The sequence below is a fragment of the Schistocerca cancellata genome, chromosome 10 (assembly GCF_023864275.1).
Source record: "Schistocerca cancellata isolate TAMUIC-IGC-003103 chromosome 10, iqSchCanc2.1, whole genome shotgun sequence".
Lineage (NCBI taxonomy): Eukaryota > Metazoa > Arthropoda > Insecta > Orthoptera > Acrididae > Schistocerca > Schistocerca cancellata.
The window spans coordinates 170,256,238-170,276,837 of record NC_064635.1 but is presented as its reverse complement, the minus strand read 5'-3'; the positions used below and the strand labels follow the sequence as shown (position 1 = coordinate 170,276,837).

General features: G+C 46.2%; 1 pseudogene; it reads right to left on the bottom strand.

The window, feature by feature from the left end:
* Positions 1 to 20,600, bottom strand: part of LOC126106224 (uncharacterized) — a 104,935-nt pseudogene that overhangs the window by 49,139 nt on the left and 35,196 nt on the right.

Sequence of the window (20,600 nt, the reverse complement as noted above, 5' to 3'; positions counted from 1 at the left end):
TACCCTCATCAGTGTATGGGCCTTGCTTGTCAGCAGGGGATTGTTGAAGCTGGTGGAGGCTCTGTCATGGTGTGGGGCGTCTGCAGAGCGAGTGACATGGGACTCCTGACAAGTCTAGATGCGACTCTGACATGTGAAACATGTCGGCGATTCCAGCAGGACAATTCGACACCCCACACGTCCAGAATTGCTACAGAGTGGCTCTAGGAACCTTCCTCTGGCCATAAAACTCCCCAGACATGAACATTATTGAGCGTATCTGGGATGCCTCGCAACGTGCTGTTCAGAGGAGATCTCCACCCCTGGTACTCTTACGTACTTAATGGCTGAAGTAGTGCTGGAAGGAACTGACATTGACTCCTGCAGAGCTGTCCATAGTCATGCCCTGTCGTGTTGCGGCACTTCTGCTTGCTCGCGGAGGCCGTACACGATATTAGGCCAGTTTCTTCGGCTTGACCCAGAATCATTAAATTTGACAAAAAGCAAGGACTCACAGCACAACTAAAAGAAAAAAAACCCGAGGATTGTTGATTTGTAATTATATCCCACAAAATTGTTGTGTTATTTGTTATTCGACTGTCTCATTGTTCTTGAGAAAAAGATGTCTTAACAGATGGACAGACATTTAGACGTATCGAGCTAAAACTTGTGCACATACTGAAGTCTATAATTCCTTGGCGCTAGTAAAATGTTGATGCTTGTAAGTCAATGCAGTCAAAGGATTTACGTTAGAAGCCGACCTCGGGGAATATCGGTTTGGATTCCGTAGAAATATTGTAACACGTGAGGCAGTACTGACCCTACGACTTATCTTAGAAGAAAGATTAAGGGAAAGCAAATCTACGTTTCTAGCATTTGTAGACTTAGAGAAAGCTTTTGACAATGTTGACTGGAATACTCTCTTTCAAATTCTGAAGGCGACAGGAGTAAAATACATGGAGCGAAAGGCTGTTTACAATTTGTACAGAAAGCAGATGGCAGTTATAAGAGTCAAGGAGCATGAAAGGGAAGCAGTGGTTGGGAAGGGAGTGAGACAGGGTTGTAGCCTATCCCCGATGTTATTCAATCTGTATGTTGAGCAAGCAGTAAAGGAAACAAAATAAAAATTCAGAGTAGGTATTAAAATCCACGGAGAAGAAATAAAAACTTTGAGACAGCAAAGGACCTGGAAGAGCAGCTGAATGGACTGGACAGTGTTTTGATAGGAGGATATAAGGTGAACATCAACAAAAGCAAAACGAGGATAATGGAATGTAGTCGAATTAAGTCGGTTGATGCTGAGGGAATTAGATTAGGAAATAAGGTACTTAAAGTAGTAAAGGAGTTTTGCTATTTGGGGAGCAAAATAACTGATGATGGTCGAAGTAGAGAGGATATAAAATGTAGACTGGCAATGGCAAGGAAAGCGTTTCTGAAGAAGAGAAATTTGTTAACATCGGGTATAGATTTAAGTGTCAGGAAGTCGTTTCTGAAAGTATTTGTATGGAGTGTAGCCATGTATGGAAGTGAAACATGGACGATAAATAGTTTGGACAAGAAGAGAATAGAAGCTTTCGAAATGTGGTGCTACAGAAGAATGCTAAAGATTAGATGGGTAGATCACATAACTAATGCGGAGGTATTGAACAGAATTGGGGAGAAGAGGAGTATGTGGCACATCTTGACAAGAAGAAGGGATCGGTTGGTAGGACATGTTCTGAGGCATCAAGGGATCACCAATTTAGTACTGGAGGGCAGCGTGGAGGGTAAAAATCGTAGAGGGAGACCAAGAAATGAATACATTAATCAGAGTCAGAAGGATGTAGGCTGCAGTAGGTACTGGGAGATGGAGAAGCTTGCACAGGATAGAGAAGCATGGAGAGCTGCATCAACCAGTCTCAGGACTGAAAACAACAACAACAACAACAACAACTACAACATTTCGATATTCGAAAGCTCACTCATCAAAATCTGTTTGGTATTTCCCTTGACCTAGAGTCCCCAACATTGACAAGGAGCAAGCTTTCACGTTACAAATAAACGAAAAAAGCGTAATTTTGTTATTTGTTATGAGACTTCAGGCTTACAATTAAAACATTCTCGAAAGTCATTGAATCCCTGGGACCGAGGTATTGCCAGTGCCAGTGTCTATAACAGGCAAAAATCGTCCAGATTTTGTGTTCCCTAGATGCGTGGACTGCCTGTATACGTAATTAGGTTTGTACGGAATCCCCAGAGCACGAGTTCTGCTCGCAAGTGGCCAATTTTTCTTTAAAAGTAGAGCGCTTACTGCAGTTTGACAGTGAGACATTCCAGTACTGTGAAGTCTCAACAAATTCCTATTACTTCATTCAAAATATGATCACGTACACTGACCAGCCTAGACGTTAGGACTAAAAGATTAATACAGTGCTGGTTTACCTTTGGAACGTAACGTAGCAGCGGTTCCGCGTCGCATTCATTATAAAACTCCTTGGTAGATTTCTGCAGGACCTTCTTACCAGACATCACACATTTCCCGTAAATTGGGACCCAGTGGCTCGCGGGCGCAGAGGTGCTGAAAGACATCGTCTCTCGTGCTCGAGTGCTTTCAAGAGCATGATAGCGAAATCACGTCGACGCCTTGGTCACCGAATTAGCCTGATCTGAAAGCCATGGGACTCCATGATCTAACCATGCACAGTTATCCTGCTAAGAGATGAAGGGATGCAGCTGGTCAGCAATGATGTATACCTTGCCCACAGCTATCATGATGCCTCCCATTACTACTACAGCTCCCACTGAAGCTCACTTGGCTACCACGAATACCGTAAGACTGGCCGCACTGACCTGAGTCTGTTGCGCGGTATACTCACCAAGATGAAGAAAACGAAAAAGAAGAAGACGACGAATAAGAAGAAGACGACGAATAAGAAGACGACGACGAATAAGAAGACGACGACGAAGAAGAAGACGACGACGAAGAAGAAGACGACGACGAAGAAGACGACGACGAAGAAGACGACGACGAAGAAGACGACGACGAAGAAGACGACGACGAAGAAGACGACGACGAAGAAGACGACGACGAAGAAGACGACGACGAAGAAGACGACGACGAAGAAGACGACGACGAAGAAGACGACGACGAAGAAGACGACGACGAAGAAGACGACGACGAAGAAGACGACGACGAAGAAGAAGACGAAGAAGAAGAAGAAGAAGAAGAAGACGACGAAGAAAAAGAAGAGGAAGAAAAAGGACGCATCTCTAAGGAATTATCCAAATGGGACGGAAATCGGAGGTGTGATACATGTCTATACAAAAACAAACGAATAAATTACCTAATTTTTGTGGAATTGTAATCAAGAAGAAGGGCATTGACACACACAATGGTTACAGTTACTACAAGCCACACAACAAGTTGGGAAACAGGGCAAAATTTCTAGTAGTTTACTGTCGAATTGAGATTTTCACAAATCTTTTATTCGTATCCTACAGAAACTAGCAGCACGGCAATAAACGGCCTTTTAAACACGCCGCTAACGGCAATCAAGTAATTTATAGCAATACAACAATTTAAAAAAATTTAAAGAACATTAGTTAACAGGCTGCTAAAGTAAAGACAGAACTTTATTAACAAAGTAAGGTGAGGTAGTGAAGCTACCAACACCGCCATTAAAAGAATTAAACAGGTCTCAGCAAACACACGATTAATGGCAATAAAAGGAATTTACAAACTTGGAGGAATTTAAAAAAATTAAACAAAAGTGTCCTGGAATATCATTAGAACACAACATATGGCGGACTCGTGTAAGGCGGCCACAAATCACCCACTCAGGGATGCTCAGGCTAGACAGAATATTGACCAATTTAAATACGCAAGTAAACACAATTGCCACTCTCATGCTGGTTATTGCACCGACTTTTAGCCAGCGAAAACTTGTTATAAGATGGCTTAACTTGCTGACAGAATTAGAGCTAACCTCGTGCAAGGAAACATTACACCACACAGTCCTGAATGAACGACCACATGATCAACCAACAGGAAGCATGAATTTACTCATAACACACGACAGAATAGCGAAACAGTGAAACTGCCAAAACTACACCTCCCATCGGACAGTAACGAGAGAAGGAGGAAAGGTCACTGCCTTCAATTACACCGGTGCCAGGGACAGAAAAACCGGTCGCAAGAGGCCACAAGGCAGAAGAGACGCTGGTTACACAAAAATATTACTTAATGATTAGTTCTTCCACGACCTTAACTTGCAATTATGTTCGAACTGGCAGTACACGACCTCCGATGGCAAGGATCCACACATCCGAACGCGCACGCGTCGCCAGCGTACCCAACACGCCACGGTCACGCGACAACACGCTCTGTCACCGGAGTTCACGTCTTCTCTGCAACGTTGACGGGTAGTGACCGCTCCTTCATGTTAGGTGTCTCCTTTTAAACTCCAGTGTTGAAACGGAGGATTTAAAGAAGCCTGTTAACGTCCCACCAAGGCGAAACGAACACCAACTTATCGTTGGGCGATTCTGTATACAACAAATACGCGGGGAGCTCTTCCGTCAACTCCACCCGCTCGTTAGACACAACCGACATACATCACGTGGCGACTCGGTACAACCGAACACGTCACCTTCGCGATGGAGCGCCACACTGCCCTCCCCTGTCCACCAGACTCTCTACCCACCACGCCCCTACTTCCGCGCCACCACACAAGGCTACAACCGGTCAAAGACCCCACTTCCTCCATAGCAGTTTCCCGGAAGCAAACACAGATAGCAGAGGGAAAAGACAACCAAGCAGCCACTTCATGACAGACAATATATCAAACAAACATGTCAGGGGAGGAAAACCAATGCAATCTAAATACAAGGTGTAGCACGAGTCGATACACGGCTCAGAGTCCTACTATGAAAAGAAATAACACCCCCAGACCATCACTCCTGCTTGTCCGGCCGTATGGCTAGCGACAGTCAGGTCGGTTTCCCACTGCTGTCTGTGGCATCTCCAAACACGTCTTCGGTGGACATCTGCGCTCAGTTCGAAGCGGGACTCATCACTGAGAATCCATGCCGAAGACGTCGTACGATGAAGATGAAGAAACAGAAAAAGTATATGAGGATATTGAAAGGGTAATAAATTTTCATCTCCCTTTAGATACTGCAATAGCCATGGGGACTGGAATGCAGTTGCAGGGGACGGAGCAGAAGAAAACGTTACAGGAGAATATGGGCATGGGACAAGGAATGAGAAAGGCGGAAGACTACTTGATTTTTGTAATAATTTTCAGCTAGTAATAGCGAATACTCTGTTCAAGGAACACAAGAGGAGGAGGTATACTTGTAATCTAACTGAAATATTTCGCTATCACCCGGCCTTTCCCATCATGGTCAGAAAGAGATTCTGAAATTAGATACCGGGTTCTAAGGCGTACCCAGGAGCAGATGTGGCCTCAAATCACAATATAGTAGCGATGAAGAGTAGGCTGAAGTTTAAGACATTAGTCAGGAAGAATCAATACGCAAAGAAGTGGGATACGGGAGTACTAAGGAATGACGAGATACGCTTGAAGTCCTCTAAGGGTATAGATACAACAACAAGGAATAGCTCAGTAGGCAGTACAGTTGAAGAGGAATGAACATCTCTAAATATGGTCATCATAGATGTTGGTTTCTTCGCAGTTACCCACTTTATAGCTCTTCCATGGACAACATAAGAAATATTCACTTGATCGATGAAAGGAGGAAGTACAAGAATGTTCAGACTAATTCAGAAATACAAGTCGCTGAGGGGTGACATAAATAGGAAGTGCAGGGAAGTTAAGGCGAAATGACTACATGAAAAATATGAAGAAATAGAAAAGGAAATGAGGGTCTGAAGGACCGACTCAGCATATAGGAAAGTCAAAATAACCTTCGGTGACATTGAAAGCAAGGGTGGTAACATTGAGAGTGCCACAAGAATTTCTCTATCAAATGCAGAGGAGAGAGCACATTGGTGGAACGAGTTCATTGAAGGCCTCTATGAAGGCGAAGATCTGTCTGATGTGATAGAAGAAGAATCAGAAGTCGATTGGGATCCAGTATTAGAATCAGAATTTAAAAGAATTTTGGAGGACTTGAGATCTAATAAGGCAGAAGGGATAGATAACATTCGATCAAAATTTCTTAAATCATTGGCGAAGTGGCAACAAAACAACTATTGACATTGTCGGGTGTGCAGAATGTGTGAGTCCGGCGACATACTATCTGACTTCGGGAAAATACCATCCACACAATTCCGAAGATTGGAAGAGCTGCAAGTACGAGAATTATCGCACAATCAGCTTATGCATCAAGTTGCTACGAGAATGATATACGGAAGAATGGAGAAGAAAATTGATGATGTGCTAGACGACAGTTTGGCTTTAGAAAAGGTGAAGGCACCACATAGGCAATTCTGACCTTGCGGTTGATAATGGAATGAAGCATCCCCCAACTCTCTTGTGGTTCACTTTTTAGGTACTCCACGTCGACGTCTGCTCGTAGATACGTGTCGTCAGTAGGTTTTCCGGCCTTACTTCCCGACGTGACAGCGACGACTCTCCGATGAGTTGCGGGCCTTGTGTTTTGCTATTACTGCGAGTCTTATAAATATCGCTTTTATTTAGTAATTTGCCCGGCTAAAACTCTCCCCTTTTATGATTAAGACAGCCTGCGTCACCTTTCGGAGGGAGTGGGGACGTCAAAGAGTCACGAAAGTTCATATTAAGCAGTCCGTAAAACACGTAAACGTTCACTTCAGTTAGCGTGTTAGTTAATGCCTACGCTTTCCGCTAGATGGTGCTGACTTACTGCTGAATAGCTTTGGTTCCGTAAAACCTTCACTGATTAGTACTAGGTAAATGAAATAAGTACAACACTCTCTTATTTCACTTTCACTCTATGTTCAAGGACTAAGATGATGATGGATGATGGTCTATCTAAAAGGTTCCTAGCCTAGAGGAATCTAAATAGTCCGCAAATGCTGATATGCAAGCGCTCTACGTCCAGATTCGCAACTAACGGCACACGACACTTACAAAAGTCCACACGTTAATATCTGAATACCGGTACCTATGAATTCACTCGTGTCAGCAGATAATTTGAGCTTCTGCCGTCTATATGTCCGTAAAGTTCCAATCTAGCACTAAAGTCCTCAAATCCACTTAATACTCCGTTGCTACCCACAGTCAGAGATCATACACTACATGACTTTTAATCTCCGTAATATTCATGAATCTTGGCCGCACTGGAGGACGCACTAGAAGACGGGCCGTCATCCTAACTGGTTAGCCGGACTTGTCATCTATATTAATTGCATGCATCGACATTTTATACATCGAGGGACATTGATTATTTGCATGTCGCCAGTTGCCTGCAACACTTCGTTGTGAACAGGTGCCAGCCAGCCAGCCCGTCAACGTGCAGCAGTCCAGCCAGCAGCGGTCCCCACCGGCAGCCAGCAGCAGTTCCTGCCAGCATCCAGCAGCGGTTGCAGCCAGCAGCGGTATCTGCCAGCAGACTGCAGCCAGCGTCCAGCAGCGGTCCCAGCCAGCGTCCAGTGGCCAGCCGCAGTTCCTGCCAGCGTCCAGCAGCGGTTCCTGCCAGCAGACAGCATCCAGCAGTCGTCCCAGCCAGCAGCGGTTCCTCCCAGGGGCCAGCGTCCAGCGTCCAGCGTCCAGCTGCGGTCCTAGCCAGCGTCCAGCGTCCAGCAGCAGCAGCAGCAGCAGCAGCAGCAGCAATAGCGTCCCCACCGGCCTGCCAGCCGGCCAGGTCGCCGCCCCCGCCAGCAGCAGCAGAGTGGGGCTTCGGCCCCAGTCTCCTTCATAGCTTCTCTGTCCCTTCTACTCTCCCGTTTCCCTCCCTATTTGTCGTCCCATCACTGGTTCCTCCCTCCCGTGCCTCCTCTGATTCCTTCCCTCCCTCCCTTTGCTCCTCCTGTTTCTGTGGCCCCCGCTAGGGTGGTCACCCGGAGGGCTCCACTCTCTCCTTCGCCTTCATCATCATCATCATCATCATCATCATCATCACCGTCTTCATCATCGTCTTCACCGTCGCCTTCGCCTTCGCCAACGCCATCGCCCTCACCATCTCCGGCGCTGCCTTCAGCACCAGGACCTGCCACTCCCCGCCACATTCCAGTCACTCCCATCCCCCACACCTCCTCCGCCGCCGTCAAGCACCCCAGTGGCACCTCTGCCTCCTCTACTCCCAAAAAGGCTACACCTCGTCCCCCTTCCCCCACCCAAGATACCATGGATGTCTCCCCACCTGTCTCCTCCTCCTCCTCCTCCTCCTCCTCCTCCTCCTCCTCCTCCTCCTCCCTCCCTTCTTGAAGCCCGGAACCTCACCCTCTTCCTTTGCCAGAATTTTCCTGGTTCCCCCATTTCCCTCCTCACTCCTCGCGGTGATTCGGTGCTCACCTCCTCACCCAGCCCTACCCTCCACACAGACCTCCTTTCCCGTATCACTGTCACCCGCTTTGGCCCTCATGCCCCCCTCACCCCTGCTCTTTCCCCGCCACCCTCAAACCAACCCCAACCCCTACGCCACCCACAGATCCTCACCAACGTGATCACTCGGCTTAGTCCAACCATCACAGAGGAGGAGGTGTTGGCGGAGCTTCAGGCCCATCCCCATCTGGAGGTGCGTGCGGTTCGTCGCTTCCAAAACGCTGCTGGCCCCACCCGCCTTATGCGGGTTTTTTCCGAGCACGCCCCCTCCATAGACCGTCTCCTGAAGGAGGGTGCCCTCCTTTTTAACCAACAAGTTGGCTGAAGGACGATGTATTGAATCGGGACGCAATTTGAGTGTTCCATCGTCATTAGGAGACCCTGAACGTTACAATTAACTATCAGTTTTGCGACCGATTCAATTATCTAGACTCACAGGAGAACGACCATAAGGTGCTCGAGGCAGCGTTAGACCCATGCAGACATGTCGGCTGGAGGACGATACATTGAATACGGACGCAACTTGAGCGTTCCATCGTCATTAGGAGGCCCTGAACGTTACAATTAACTGTCAGTTTTGCGTCCGATTCGATAATCTAGACTCACAGGAGAACGACCATAAGGTGCCCGAGGCAGCAATAGACCCACGGAGGTAAGTCGGCTGGTGGACGATGTATTGAATAGGGACTCAATTTGAGTGTTCCATCGTCATTAGGAGGGTGTGAACGTTACAATTAACTATCAGTTTTTCGTCCGACTCGCTAATCTAGACTCACAGGACAACGAACATAAGGTGCCCGAGGCAGCAATAGACCCTTGGAGACAAGTTGGCTGGAATACGATGTATTGAATCTCGACGCAATTTCAGTGTTCCATCGTCATTAGGAGGCCCTGAACGTTACAGTTAACTATCAATTTGCGTCCGATTCGATAATCTAGACTCATACTAGAACGAACATATGGTGGCCGAGGCAGCAATAGACCCTTGGAGACAAGTCGGCTGGAGGAGGATGTATTGAATCTCGACGCAATTTGTGTGTTCCATCGTCATTAGGAGGCCCTGAAGGTTACAATTAACTATCAGTTTTGCGTCCGATTCAATTATCTAGACTCACAGGAGAACGACCATAAGGTGCTCGAGGCAGCGTTAGACCCACGGAGACAAGTCGGCTGGAGGACGATGTATTGAATCGGGACGCAATTTGAGTGTTCCATCGTCATTAGGATGCCCTGAACGTTACAATTAACTATCAGTTTTTCGTCCGATTCGTTAATCTAGACTCACAGGAGAACGAACATAAGGTGCCCGAGGCAGCAATAGACCCATGAAGACAAGTCGGCTTGAGGACGATGTATTGAATAGGGACGCAATTTGTGTGCTCCATCGTCGTTAGCAGGATCGGAACGATAGAATTAAATGTCAGTTTTCCGTCGCATTCGAAAATCTGATCTCACAGGAGAACGAACATAAGGTGCCTCAGGCAGCAATAGACCGTTGGAGACAAGTCGGCTGGAGGACGATGTATTGAATCTCGACGCAATTTGTGTGTTCCATCGTCATTAGGAGGCCCTGAAGGTTACAATTAACTATTAGTTTTGCGTCCGATTCGATAATCTAGACTCACAGGAGAACGAACATAAGGTGCCCGAGGCAGCAATAGACCCTTGGAGACAAGTCGGCTGGAGGACGATGTATTGAATCGGGACGCAATTTGAGTGTTCCATCGTCATTAGGATGCCCTGAACGTTACAATTAACTATCAGTTTTTCGTCCGATTCGTTAATCTAGACTCACAGGAGAACGACCATAAGGTGCTCGATTCAGCGTTAGGCCCATGCAGACAAGTCGGCTGGAGGATGATATATTGAATCGGGACGCAATTTGAGTGTTCCATCGTCATTACAAGTCCCTGAACGTTACAATTAACTATCAGTTTTGCGTCCGATTCTATAGTCTAGTCCTTGTCACCCGCTTTGGCCCTCATGCCCCCCTCACCCCTCCTCTTTCCCCGCCTCCCTCCCACCAACCCCAACCCCCACGCCACCCACAGATCCTCACCACCGTGATCACTCGGCTTAGTCCAACCATCACGGAGTAGGAGGTGTTGGCGGAGCTTCAGGCCCATCCCCATCTGGAGGTGCGTGCGGTTCGTCGCATCCACAACGCTGCTGGCCCCACCCGCCTTATGCGGGTTTTTTCCGGGCACGCCCTCCCCATAGACCGTCTCCTGAAGGAGGGTGCCCTCCTTTTTAACCAACATTATAAAGTTGACCCCTCCTGTTCCCCTCCTCAATCCCTCCGCTGCCAAAGTTGCTTGCGGTATAATTGTCACCCAACATTTGAGTGCTGCGAGGTCCCCACCTGCCCGCACTGTAGGGAAGCCCACTTTTTACGGCAGTGCCCCAATCTCCAGTCCCCCCCTCCTGTAATACCTGTAACCTCCCTCATCATAACTACTCCCAGAAGTGTATGGCCCGACCCCCTGCTACCCTCCTGAACTCACCGTTCCTGTCCGCCCTCTGGACGCCCCCACCCCTCCTGGCAACTCCCTTCGCCCACCCCCTACCGCTGATGACATCATCAGATTCCTCATCATCGTCCTTCAGAATGTTCATCCCCTTCAGCGCCCCCACACCCTCCAACAGATCTCCGTCGCCACCCGTTCCGTTTTCCAACTCAAAATGTACGCCACCTACTCCAACAACCAGGCCCATTTCACCTTGTCCCATCTTGACACCCTCGTCTAAATCCCTGTCATGGCGCGACAGCACTGTATCCTTTTGTACAACATCCGCTCCCTTCCCGCCAACAAGAACCTCTTCCTGCACACCCTTGCCACCCACTGCGTGGATGCCTTCCTCCTCCATGGAACCTTCCTCCAAACCCACCACACCGTCCACACTTCGCCCTACCTCCTCCACCGCTCCAATAATCCTCTCCCCATTGCGCGTGGCGGAGTTGCCATTTGGCACCTCCGCCAGATCCCCATTCGGCTCCAACCTCTCCTTCCCGACCCCACCGAACACCTGATCCTTAGTCTCTTCTTCCCCGGCCTTACCGTTACCTGCGCCACCATCTATGGCCGCCCTAACGCCCCTATTCGACTTCCTCTCCCACATTGACCGTACCTTCTCCTCCTACGTGATCGCCCTCGACCTCAACATCCATAATCGTTCCGCCGCCCAGTTACGGCGGTGGCATCGGTTCCTCTCCTCCCTTCAGGGCGACCTCATCCCCATCCCCCAGCACACCCGTCCCGAATCCAACTCCACTCCTGATGTTATCCTCTCCTCCCCCAACCTCCTTGGCCGCTTAACGGTGGATGTCCTGGAGCCTATTGGTAGCGACCATCTCCCCGTCCTCCTTAGCATTTCACACGGTCGTCGCCCCCGCCCTGACCCTCGTAATGACCCTCCCCCTAAGTACATCCATGACTATTCCTGTGCCAACTGGAATGCCTACCGGGATACCCTTTCCACCCAGGTCGATAGCCACCCCTTCAGCTACCACCACCCTGACGATGTAACCTATGCCGCCTCCTTTCTCCAGCAGACCTTGTCTGAGGCCGTGGAGGCCCTACTGTCGCTGTCCACCTCCACCGTCCTACCTTACCCCCACAGGCCATCCTCCTCCTCCTCCGTGAATCCCGACGTCTCTACCGTGCCTTCCTCTGCATGCGTGACCCGGACACACTACGATGCCACCGGCAACTCCAGTGTCACATTCGTAATTTGCTCGTGGCTAAGAATCGCTGGGACTGGCGACAGACATGCACCCGTTTAAATGCTACCCTACCTATCAACTCTTCCAAGTTCTGGTCAGCCTTCCGTCGCCTTACTGGAACTAAACCCTCCCCCTACTATCCTCTTCTCCATGATGATCACCCTTTCCCTGACTCCCTTAGTAAGGCCAATCACTTTGCCTCTTACCTCTCTGATGTCTTTTCCATCCCCGATGATCCCCAGTTCCATTACTCCCTCTTCCCGGATGTCCGCGACCGAACTGACACCTCTGTCCCTCCCCTCGCTCCTGGTTTCCAGTACTTGGACAACACTGCACATACGGAACTCAATGCCCCTATCACTACCCAGGATCTCATTGCTACACTCTGCACGAAACGCAACACCGCTCCTGGTCACGATCGTGTCACCTACCGTCACCTTTGTGAAGCTCCTGTCTCTTTCCTCTCCACCTTGGCCAGGCTCTACAATGTAGTCCTGTCCACCGGCTACTACCCCGACCTGTGGAAAACCTCCATATCCTGATGTTCCTTAAACCTGGCAAACCGCCATCCGCCGTCTCCTCCTACCGTCCCATCAGCCTTACCTCGGTCTTCAGCAAGGTCCTGGAATTTATCCTCACCCGTTGCATCCACCAGCATCTCCGCCAGCACCGCCTCGTTCCCGTTACCCAGTGTGGCTTTCGGCCGTCCTTCTCTTCCGACAATCTTCTCCTTCACCTCACTCATCTCCTTTCCGACCAGCTTAATTCCCGTCGCTCCGCAATATTCCTCTCCCTGCACCTCTAACGCGCTTATGACCGCGTATGGCATTCTGGTCTCCTCTTCAAGCTCCAAACCCTCGCCTTTCCCATTAACTACGTCCGTCTGATCGGCTCCTTTCTCTCCCGCCGTCCTTCCTATGTCACCATCCATAACACAGATTCCTACACCTTTTTCCTCTCCGCCGGTGTGCCCCAAGGCTCCGTCCTCTCCCCCCTTTTGTACCTTTTGTACACGGCGGACATGCCGCCGCCTCACCTCCCGTCCACCTTCTCCAGTTTGCCGATGACACCGCCTTCCTTGCCCTTGCCCCCACCCTGCAGCGCTCCCAACACCTTCTCCAATCCCATCTTGACTGGTTCACCACTTGGTGCAACCAGTGGTTGCTCAAGATCATTCCCTCCAAAACCCAGGCGATCATTGTAGGCAAAACCACCCCTTCCTTCCGCCTCCTTGATTTCTATCTCACCATCTATGGCCGTGCTATCGCCCTCACTCCCACCCTTAAGTACCTTGGCGTCACCCTCGACCATTGGCTCTCTGGGCTCCCCATCTCCGGACAATCCATGCCAAGGCACGCTCCAGACTCCGTCTCCTCAAGCTCCTTTCCGGTCGTACGTGGGGTCTGGACCCCTCCACAATCCTCCACACCTATAAATCCCTCATCCGCCCTATGCTTTGTTACGCCCATCCAGCCTGGATCTCCGCCCCCCCTCCCCTACCTTTTATAAATCCCTCCAAATGCTTGAACCCCATGCTCTCCGCCTCACCTATCACTTCCGTCTCCCCTCCCCCACGCGGATCCTGTATGATCTCATCCCATTCCCCCATCTCCTCCTCTTCCTCTTCCTCGAAAGGATACGGATCCTGTACACCTCCCGCAAACTCGATACTCCTCATCCGCTTGTCTCACCTATCCTCTCCCACCCCCGCCCGCTGCCGCGCCTGTATTCCCACGTCCCACCCGGTCTCCATCTCTCCACCCTCCTCACCCTCTCCCAAGGTGACTTCCGCCAGTTCCCCCTCCCTGATGATGTCCTCCTCCCCTCCATCTACCCCTCCTATCAACTTTGATCTTCCCCTCCCCACATCCTGTGTCCTTTCCATTAGGCACCCTCTCTCCCTTGTGTTTCCTTTTTCCCCATCCCCTCCCTCCTTCCCTCTTCCCCCGGGCTTCCTCTCCCCCTTCCTCCCTCCCCCCTATCTCCCATGCCCATGGCATCTGCTCTCCCCTCTCCCTCTCCCACCACCCCCTCCTCCTCTCTTGGCAGGTCCCCGGACTCTTACACGGATAGTGAACATTCGCGCGCCGGAGATCAACGCCTCGTGTTCTGTGTGTGCCGTCGTTTTGTGCTTAAGTGATTCAGTGTTATTCGTTTTGTGCCCCTACGTTCACGTGTGAAAATTTTCGTCTGTGTCGAAGTGTCTGCACAATTTTATCTAGGACTCTACGACCGTGAACGGCACCTTGTATTTTAAACAGTGTTTATATGTCCACCATGTTTTTTCTTTAAATGTCTTCATTTGTATATTTGTGTTCTCTGCGGCTAAAGAGCGGCGTCGTCTGCTGCTGCATGGCCTGCCTGTAATACACGTTTCAAAATAACAATAAAGAAAAAAAAAGTTCATGAATCTTAACAGGATAAAGTCCAATCTAATTATTGTCTCGCTGATTGACACCGGTTCCCCGCCCTTTAACGAAACAATCAAGGGAAAAAAGCGGTAATAATGACAACCAGGCCTTTTTATAGGTTTTTCATCACAAGAGCTAACGTCACTGCCTTCTCTATGACTGAGCTTCCGTGGCTTTGCTGTGTTTAGACGTTAACTACTTGCTGATATACCATAATTTTCATCTGCAGTTACCGAACTCTGATTTTACACAATTTTAAATTATTCTTTCTATAGCTTTTAAGATTAGAATTTTTAGAGGGGAAAATAATCACTGTAAACTGTACCGAGGTGTTACAGGAAGCAAGACTGAGGAAAAATCAAGACACGTTCTTAGCATTTGTCGACCTGGAAAAAGCATTCGGCAATGTAAAATAGTGCAAGATGTTCGAAATTCTGAGAAGAATAAGAGTAAGCTATAGGGAGAGACGGGTAACATACAGTATGCACAAGAACCAAGAAGGAATAATAGGAGTGGGTGACCAAAAACGAAGTGCTCGGGTTAAAAAGGGTGTAAGACAGGGATGTAGTCTTTCGCTCCTAATGTTCAGTCTGTATATAGAAGAAACAATGATGGAAATAAAAGAAAGGTTCAGAAGTGGACATAAAATTCAAGGTAAAAAAACATCAATGATAGGATTCGCTGATGACGTGGATATCCTGAGTTAAAGTAAAAAAGAATTTCACGATCTGCTGAATGGAATGATCAATATAGTGAGTACAGAATGTGGATTGAGAGTAAGGCCGTTTCACAACGTGTTCACTCTATGTCACGTTACGTAATGTGACAGATGTTGTGTCACGGATGTGCAGTTCAGACCGCGACCGACGTCTGTGTTACATTGTTTCTGCTCTGTCAGTTCAGTTGAAGCAGGTAGCATGAGAAGTGGTTCGTGGTGCGATAGCGCGTTTACTAAGAATGTGCCTTGGATGCATGACGGCGATAGTTGTTCGAGTAGTGAAGAGGAACTCACGCTGTTATACTTGGTTACAAACCGAACGCACTGGGTGCACCCCATCAACCAATGACGGGAACAGTGCGGCGAGTATAATCATCTGATGCAGGATTTGGAGCTAGATGATGACAGGTTTAGATAGCCGAAAGTATGTTCTGAATCTGAGTTTGAAGATATCTTAACACTGAGAAGTAACGATATTAGTAAAAAAAGACAACAACTACAGGAGATATATTTCCAGCAGAGAAAGATTGGCGCTATGCCTGAGCTAAGTTTTCAAAAAAGTAAATTTCATTAGAGCATTAGTAATCTTATTTTAGGTGGCTTATAATTTTGGTAAAATTTATTTGAAACATATAAACAAAAATGTATTACTTTTGAAAATTAATTAGCATTTATTCTATTTAAAAATTATTTACATTTAGCTGAATCTGTACTTTAATTACGCACCTTACAACTTATTTTAAGTTAATAATCGAGAAGTAATCGGCTCCAACGATTCACGTTGTGTAATTGGGGCAAAATCCGACACGACCGCCTCTACCACTCACTCGTAACCAGAACAATGAAAACTGTTTATTGTTCAACTGAAATCGTTTTTATATAGTTAAAGAGTACAATATTTGGTCAAAGAAAATAACTTAACACCACCAGTTTTGAATCTCAGTATACATTACAGTACTGAAATTAGCATAATGTGCTATCACTCGAATAAGAGATACAATGCATGTTCGAAGAGCTGGGTGAAGGAGAGAGGCAGGCTGAAGAAAATGAATGATGTGGCACACTTGATGGTTCCTGAACAGCTCGCGACGCTAGGCCTGAAAAGCGCGAATGCTCTTTGCTTTTGCGATTGATTGCATCAGTTCTTGCAAAAAACGAGGGAGCAAACGAGTGGACTTGGACTTATTTTTCGCCAGTGCTTGCAAGTCATCAGCTTTTGGTGCACTTCTTTTGGCTCTCTGTTTTTCTTGCAAATAGTTAATGAATTTGTCCACATTTCTGGGGTGACGGTTACGGGGTTCACCTGGTGTTGACGTATTAGTAAAGGGGAGGGGACTAGTCTCTTCATTCTCTTCTGTATCAGTAATTCTTTCATCTCCTGGAGTGAGAGGAAGGTCGCAGTCAGGGCCTGTTCCCCAACAACACTTTGGTCCATTGGAGCGATATTAGTGTCACACTGTGATATTATTGGATTTCAGACATTTTGCATATGAGAAAAGGACAGCCATCGAGCTGTAGTTTGTAATGATACTAAGCATGACAACGCGAGAGTAAAGAAACGATATCTGTTTATCACGTGCGCCTATACCACGACGCGCAGCCAGCGTTTAAAAGGTATTTTTAAACACTGACTCGGTGGGCGCAGATATTTAAAATCATTGCCGCAGCGCTTGATAGCAAGAAGCTGCGAAACAGAAGAAAGAACAATTTATCATTTGTTAGGAAAATTCTAGAGTCTTTATAGTTAGTTGTACTTCTGGTCGCCGATATGTTAACATGTACTTCATTACCTTTGATGTTTGGTCGCCGACTTGTTAAGGCGTGTTGTGTAGCACCACTACAAGTTATATTTTCATTTAATGTGAAAAACTACGTTATCACCAAGAAAAAAAAAACGCTTTTGTAAACCTTGTGACGATAAAAAATACTTACGCGCACGCCAGGACATTTAATTTTTACAAAATATCACACATACAAAAGCAGCGATTGTTGGACTGCTCCATGTATGAGAAAAACATAAAAATGTAACTTTTATATTCATTGAAAATTTGGTAATGTTTATAGTTTAACGCCTTTGTTCTTTGAGAATATATTGATGCTTCACTTTAAAGAAAAGAATAAGCATAGATTTTCTGTAAATTAACCACAAATAATGTTTATGTTTAAATGAACTTTGTTACAGGTTCGCTCTTTATTGCGGTGTCTCGATTGTATTTAGGAGACCATTAATGTGTTCAATTTCCGATCTGACAACTTTTTTTTTTTTTTACAAAATTTCACTGTTTTGCATTTATTTCCAATTTTTTTTATTATTCAAATAGGTCCCTTAGGTAATTTCATTGAAGAGTGATTGCGTGAAAGCAATCCGGGTTAAGAAGTCATTTTGAGAAACTACTGTCGCGCAGTCAGTCTGTACGTCTCCTGAACACAGTCGAGAACCGACGCATCGGCGATCATTCATTAGTTTTTCTCTCTTTCCAAGTCGTACCAAAAAACGGCCAAGGAGAACTGCCGTGAGTACGCAATCTAGTGTTAAAGGTTGCATTCTTTATCTTGTCGGCAAACATTGCCATAAATTATCATCATCATCAATGTTATATTTGGTTAAATGTGAAAAGCAAAAACCTTTTAACGCTAGAACACAAAAACGAAGACGTAGTACAACGGTGATATCACACGCACAAACATATTTAAATACACCAATTAAAAGAAGAGCTACATTTCAAAACTTAATGTGTATACGTTTTAATTAATAATTACAATGTATGTTGTAATTTATGTCTTACAACTCGTATATATATTTACCATCCTGTAAATACAAGACAATCGTGTTTGATCAATCGCACCGGTCATCATCAGGTCTAAGAATGGCAGAAATAAAACGGCGTCACTTCTTAAATACTATTGGCTACCAGAAGTTCCGGATACAAATTACGATAGGTGCCACTGGGGTCAATTATGTTATTTCTTGTTGTCAGTATTTAATCAGTGTTGCCATATTGATTTTGCCATCCATGTGCCTCATGACGACCGATGTGATTGGTCGAAATCGAATGCCTTTTAGGTATGTTCACCGTCTTGTATGTACGTGCAGTATAACTGCAAATATGTTTTAATTGCTATAAGACGTAAAGTGTTGCATACGCTGTAACGTCAAAAATACTTCTCATGTTACTAAAACTTTGTCACTTAAAAACGACTACCACAGTCTTCCCTCATCCCCGTCACCTTCAGACTTAAAAATATTTGCATATATACTTGACAATGTATAAAGGTCTTTACTTCCTATGTTTCATTGTTGTAACGAGGAACTCCAATTGTTGTTGTTTGTATTTCCACGACTTTCATTTTGTAGCTGATTGGCCTGACTTGGTCTTCCGGAAGAGAGCTTGGCGGTGGTGGTCACGTAATTTCCTCCATTCCTCTTTCAAATTCGCTTCCGTAAAAATAAACACAATTTAAGTGTTGGCTATGTTTTTTCAGATTCTTGTCTACAGGAAATACATTTACAACAATCGGCTTCAGCTACAGATTTGGAGTTAGTACAGTGTCAAAGACAACTGAAGAGGTGTGTCATGCTTTATGGAAGAACCTGCAACCTATATACATGCCAACTCCAGACGAAAACTGGAGGCGAAACATTGAAGAGGACATCCGTTCCAGATGGGATTTTCCTCATTCCATAGGAACCATTTACGGCAAACACATACAAGTACAAGCTCTTCCGAACTCTGGATCAAACTTTTTTAATTACAAAAAATGCATTCTGAATGAACCAGTCCCAAAAGGACAGTAGAGTAGTAAGTTCATCGCTATAGATTGTGGTGCCTATGGAAAAGAATGTGACAGTAGTATTTTTGTTGAGAGTCAATTTGGGAAAAGAATAAGCAACTATGCTATGGCAATACCTCCTGACGAACCATTGTTTGAGGAAAACTTCAATGTTCCTTATGTAACTGTGGGTGACGAAGGTTTCCCCCTTAAACGTTTCTTGCTTCGTCCATTCCCAAAGAACCGACATCTTAACGATGAAAGAAGGATTTTAACGACGAACTTTGTAGATGTAGAAGAGTGGTTGAAAATGCTTTTGGGATTCTTGCACAAAGATGGCGTATCTATTTCAGACCCTTAAACTGTAAGCTGCAGGTAGTAACCAAATTAGTCAAAGCAACAGCCGTCCTCCACAGTTAGCTTTGCTCAAAGGGATCGTTATCTCCAATAATGACGCCTGATAAAATTTTAGAAGCTTATCACAAAGCATGGAAACCTATTCCTCGTTATGGTGCTCAGGCATCTAAAGAAGCTAGCGAGGTACGAAATCACTTTGTTAAATACTTCATGTCCGAAGAAGGAAGTGTGCCATGGCAGTGGAACCACATTGAATGATAACCAAAACAACATTTGTCCTAACAATTTGTATGTATTCTGCTGTTACGTATGATTAATAGTAACAAAAAAGAATTGCGATGCTAACAGTTTGTGGCATGTAGTAAGAATGTTTATTCTAGTGTCTAACTCAACAAAAAAATTACATATCAAGTAATGTTCATATACATTTTAGTATGCCAATTTGTATTTAACATGCATGTGTTCTTTTTGTTAAGTCATGATTTCTTACCCTTGCGAGATTTAGTACAAAATTTACTTTGGGCTGTTCATTAAGAGTATAAATAATACAACTTTTTGCTAATATTAAAGCCAGTGTAATAAATATTATCACAACACATTTATGTTGTTAATATTATTAGACTATACTCAATTATGAAGGGTTATGTTTAAAGGACACAGCATGGAGCGAAATAGCAGAGCAACTGGGACAAAATAGTAAGTAGTTCTTGATTGTACTAGTTCAAGCTCAAAACCTTTCAATTGCTGACTCTATACTCTTCCAAATCTGTATTCCACAGCAGTGGACGCGTTCTGACGCCTTCAATTACCTGTTCCATAACAAGTAACAAAAATAGCAATTCAGCTTTTTGTGACGAGTTCAGCACGAAACTGCGCGACAGGTGTGGTCACGCGCGTGGCAGTGTAGTTTGGCCCACTGCGCAAGCGCGAGGGCACAGACGTCGACAGATGGTTTGAAAAGATCGCTCTCTGAGCGATCCGGCAGATTCGTCTGTCGACGTCTGTGGCGTCTGTGAGGCCCTGCGAGGTCGGTGTGAATTACACCATTTAAAACTATGGAAAAAGATCTTTTGAAAAAGCGATTGGACACAGTATCCCCGGGGTACGATGAAGTGGGTATTTTCCCGTAAGACCATGTCCGGAGTGTACCGTGAATATCAGGAATCCGATAA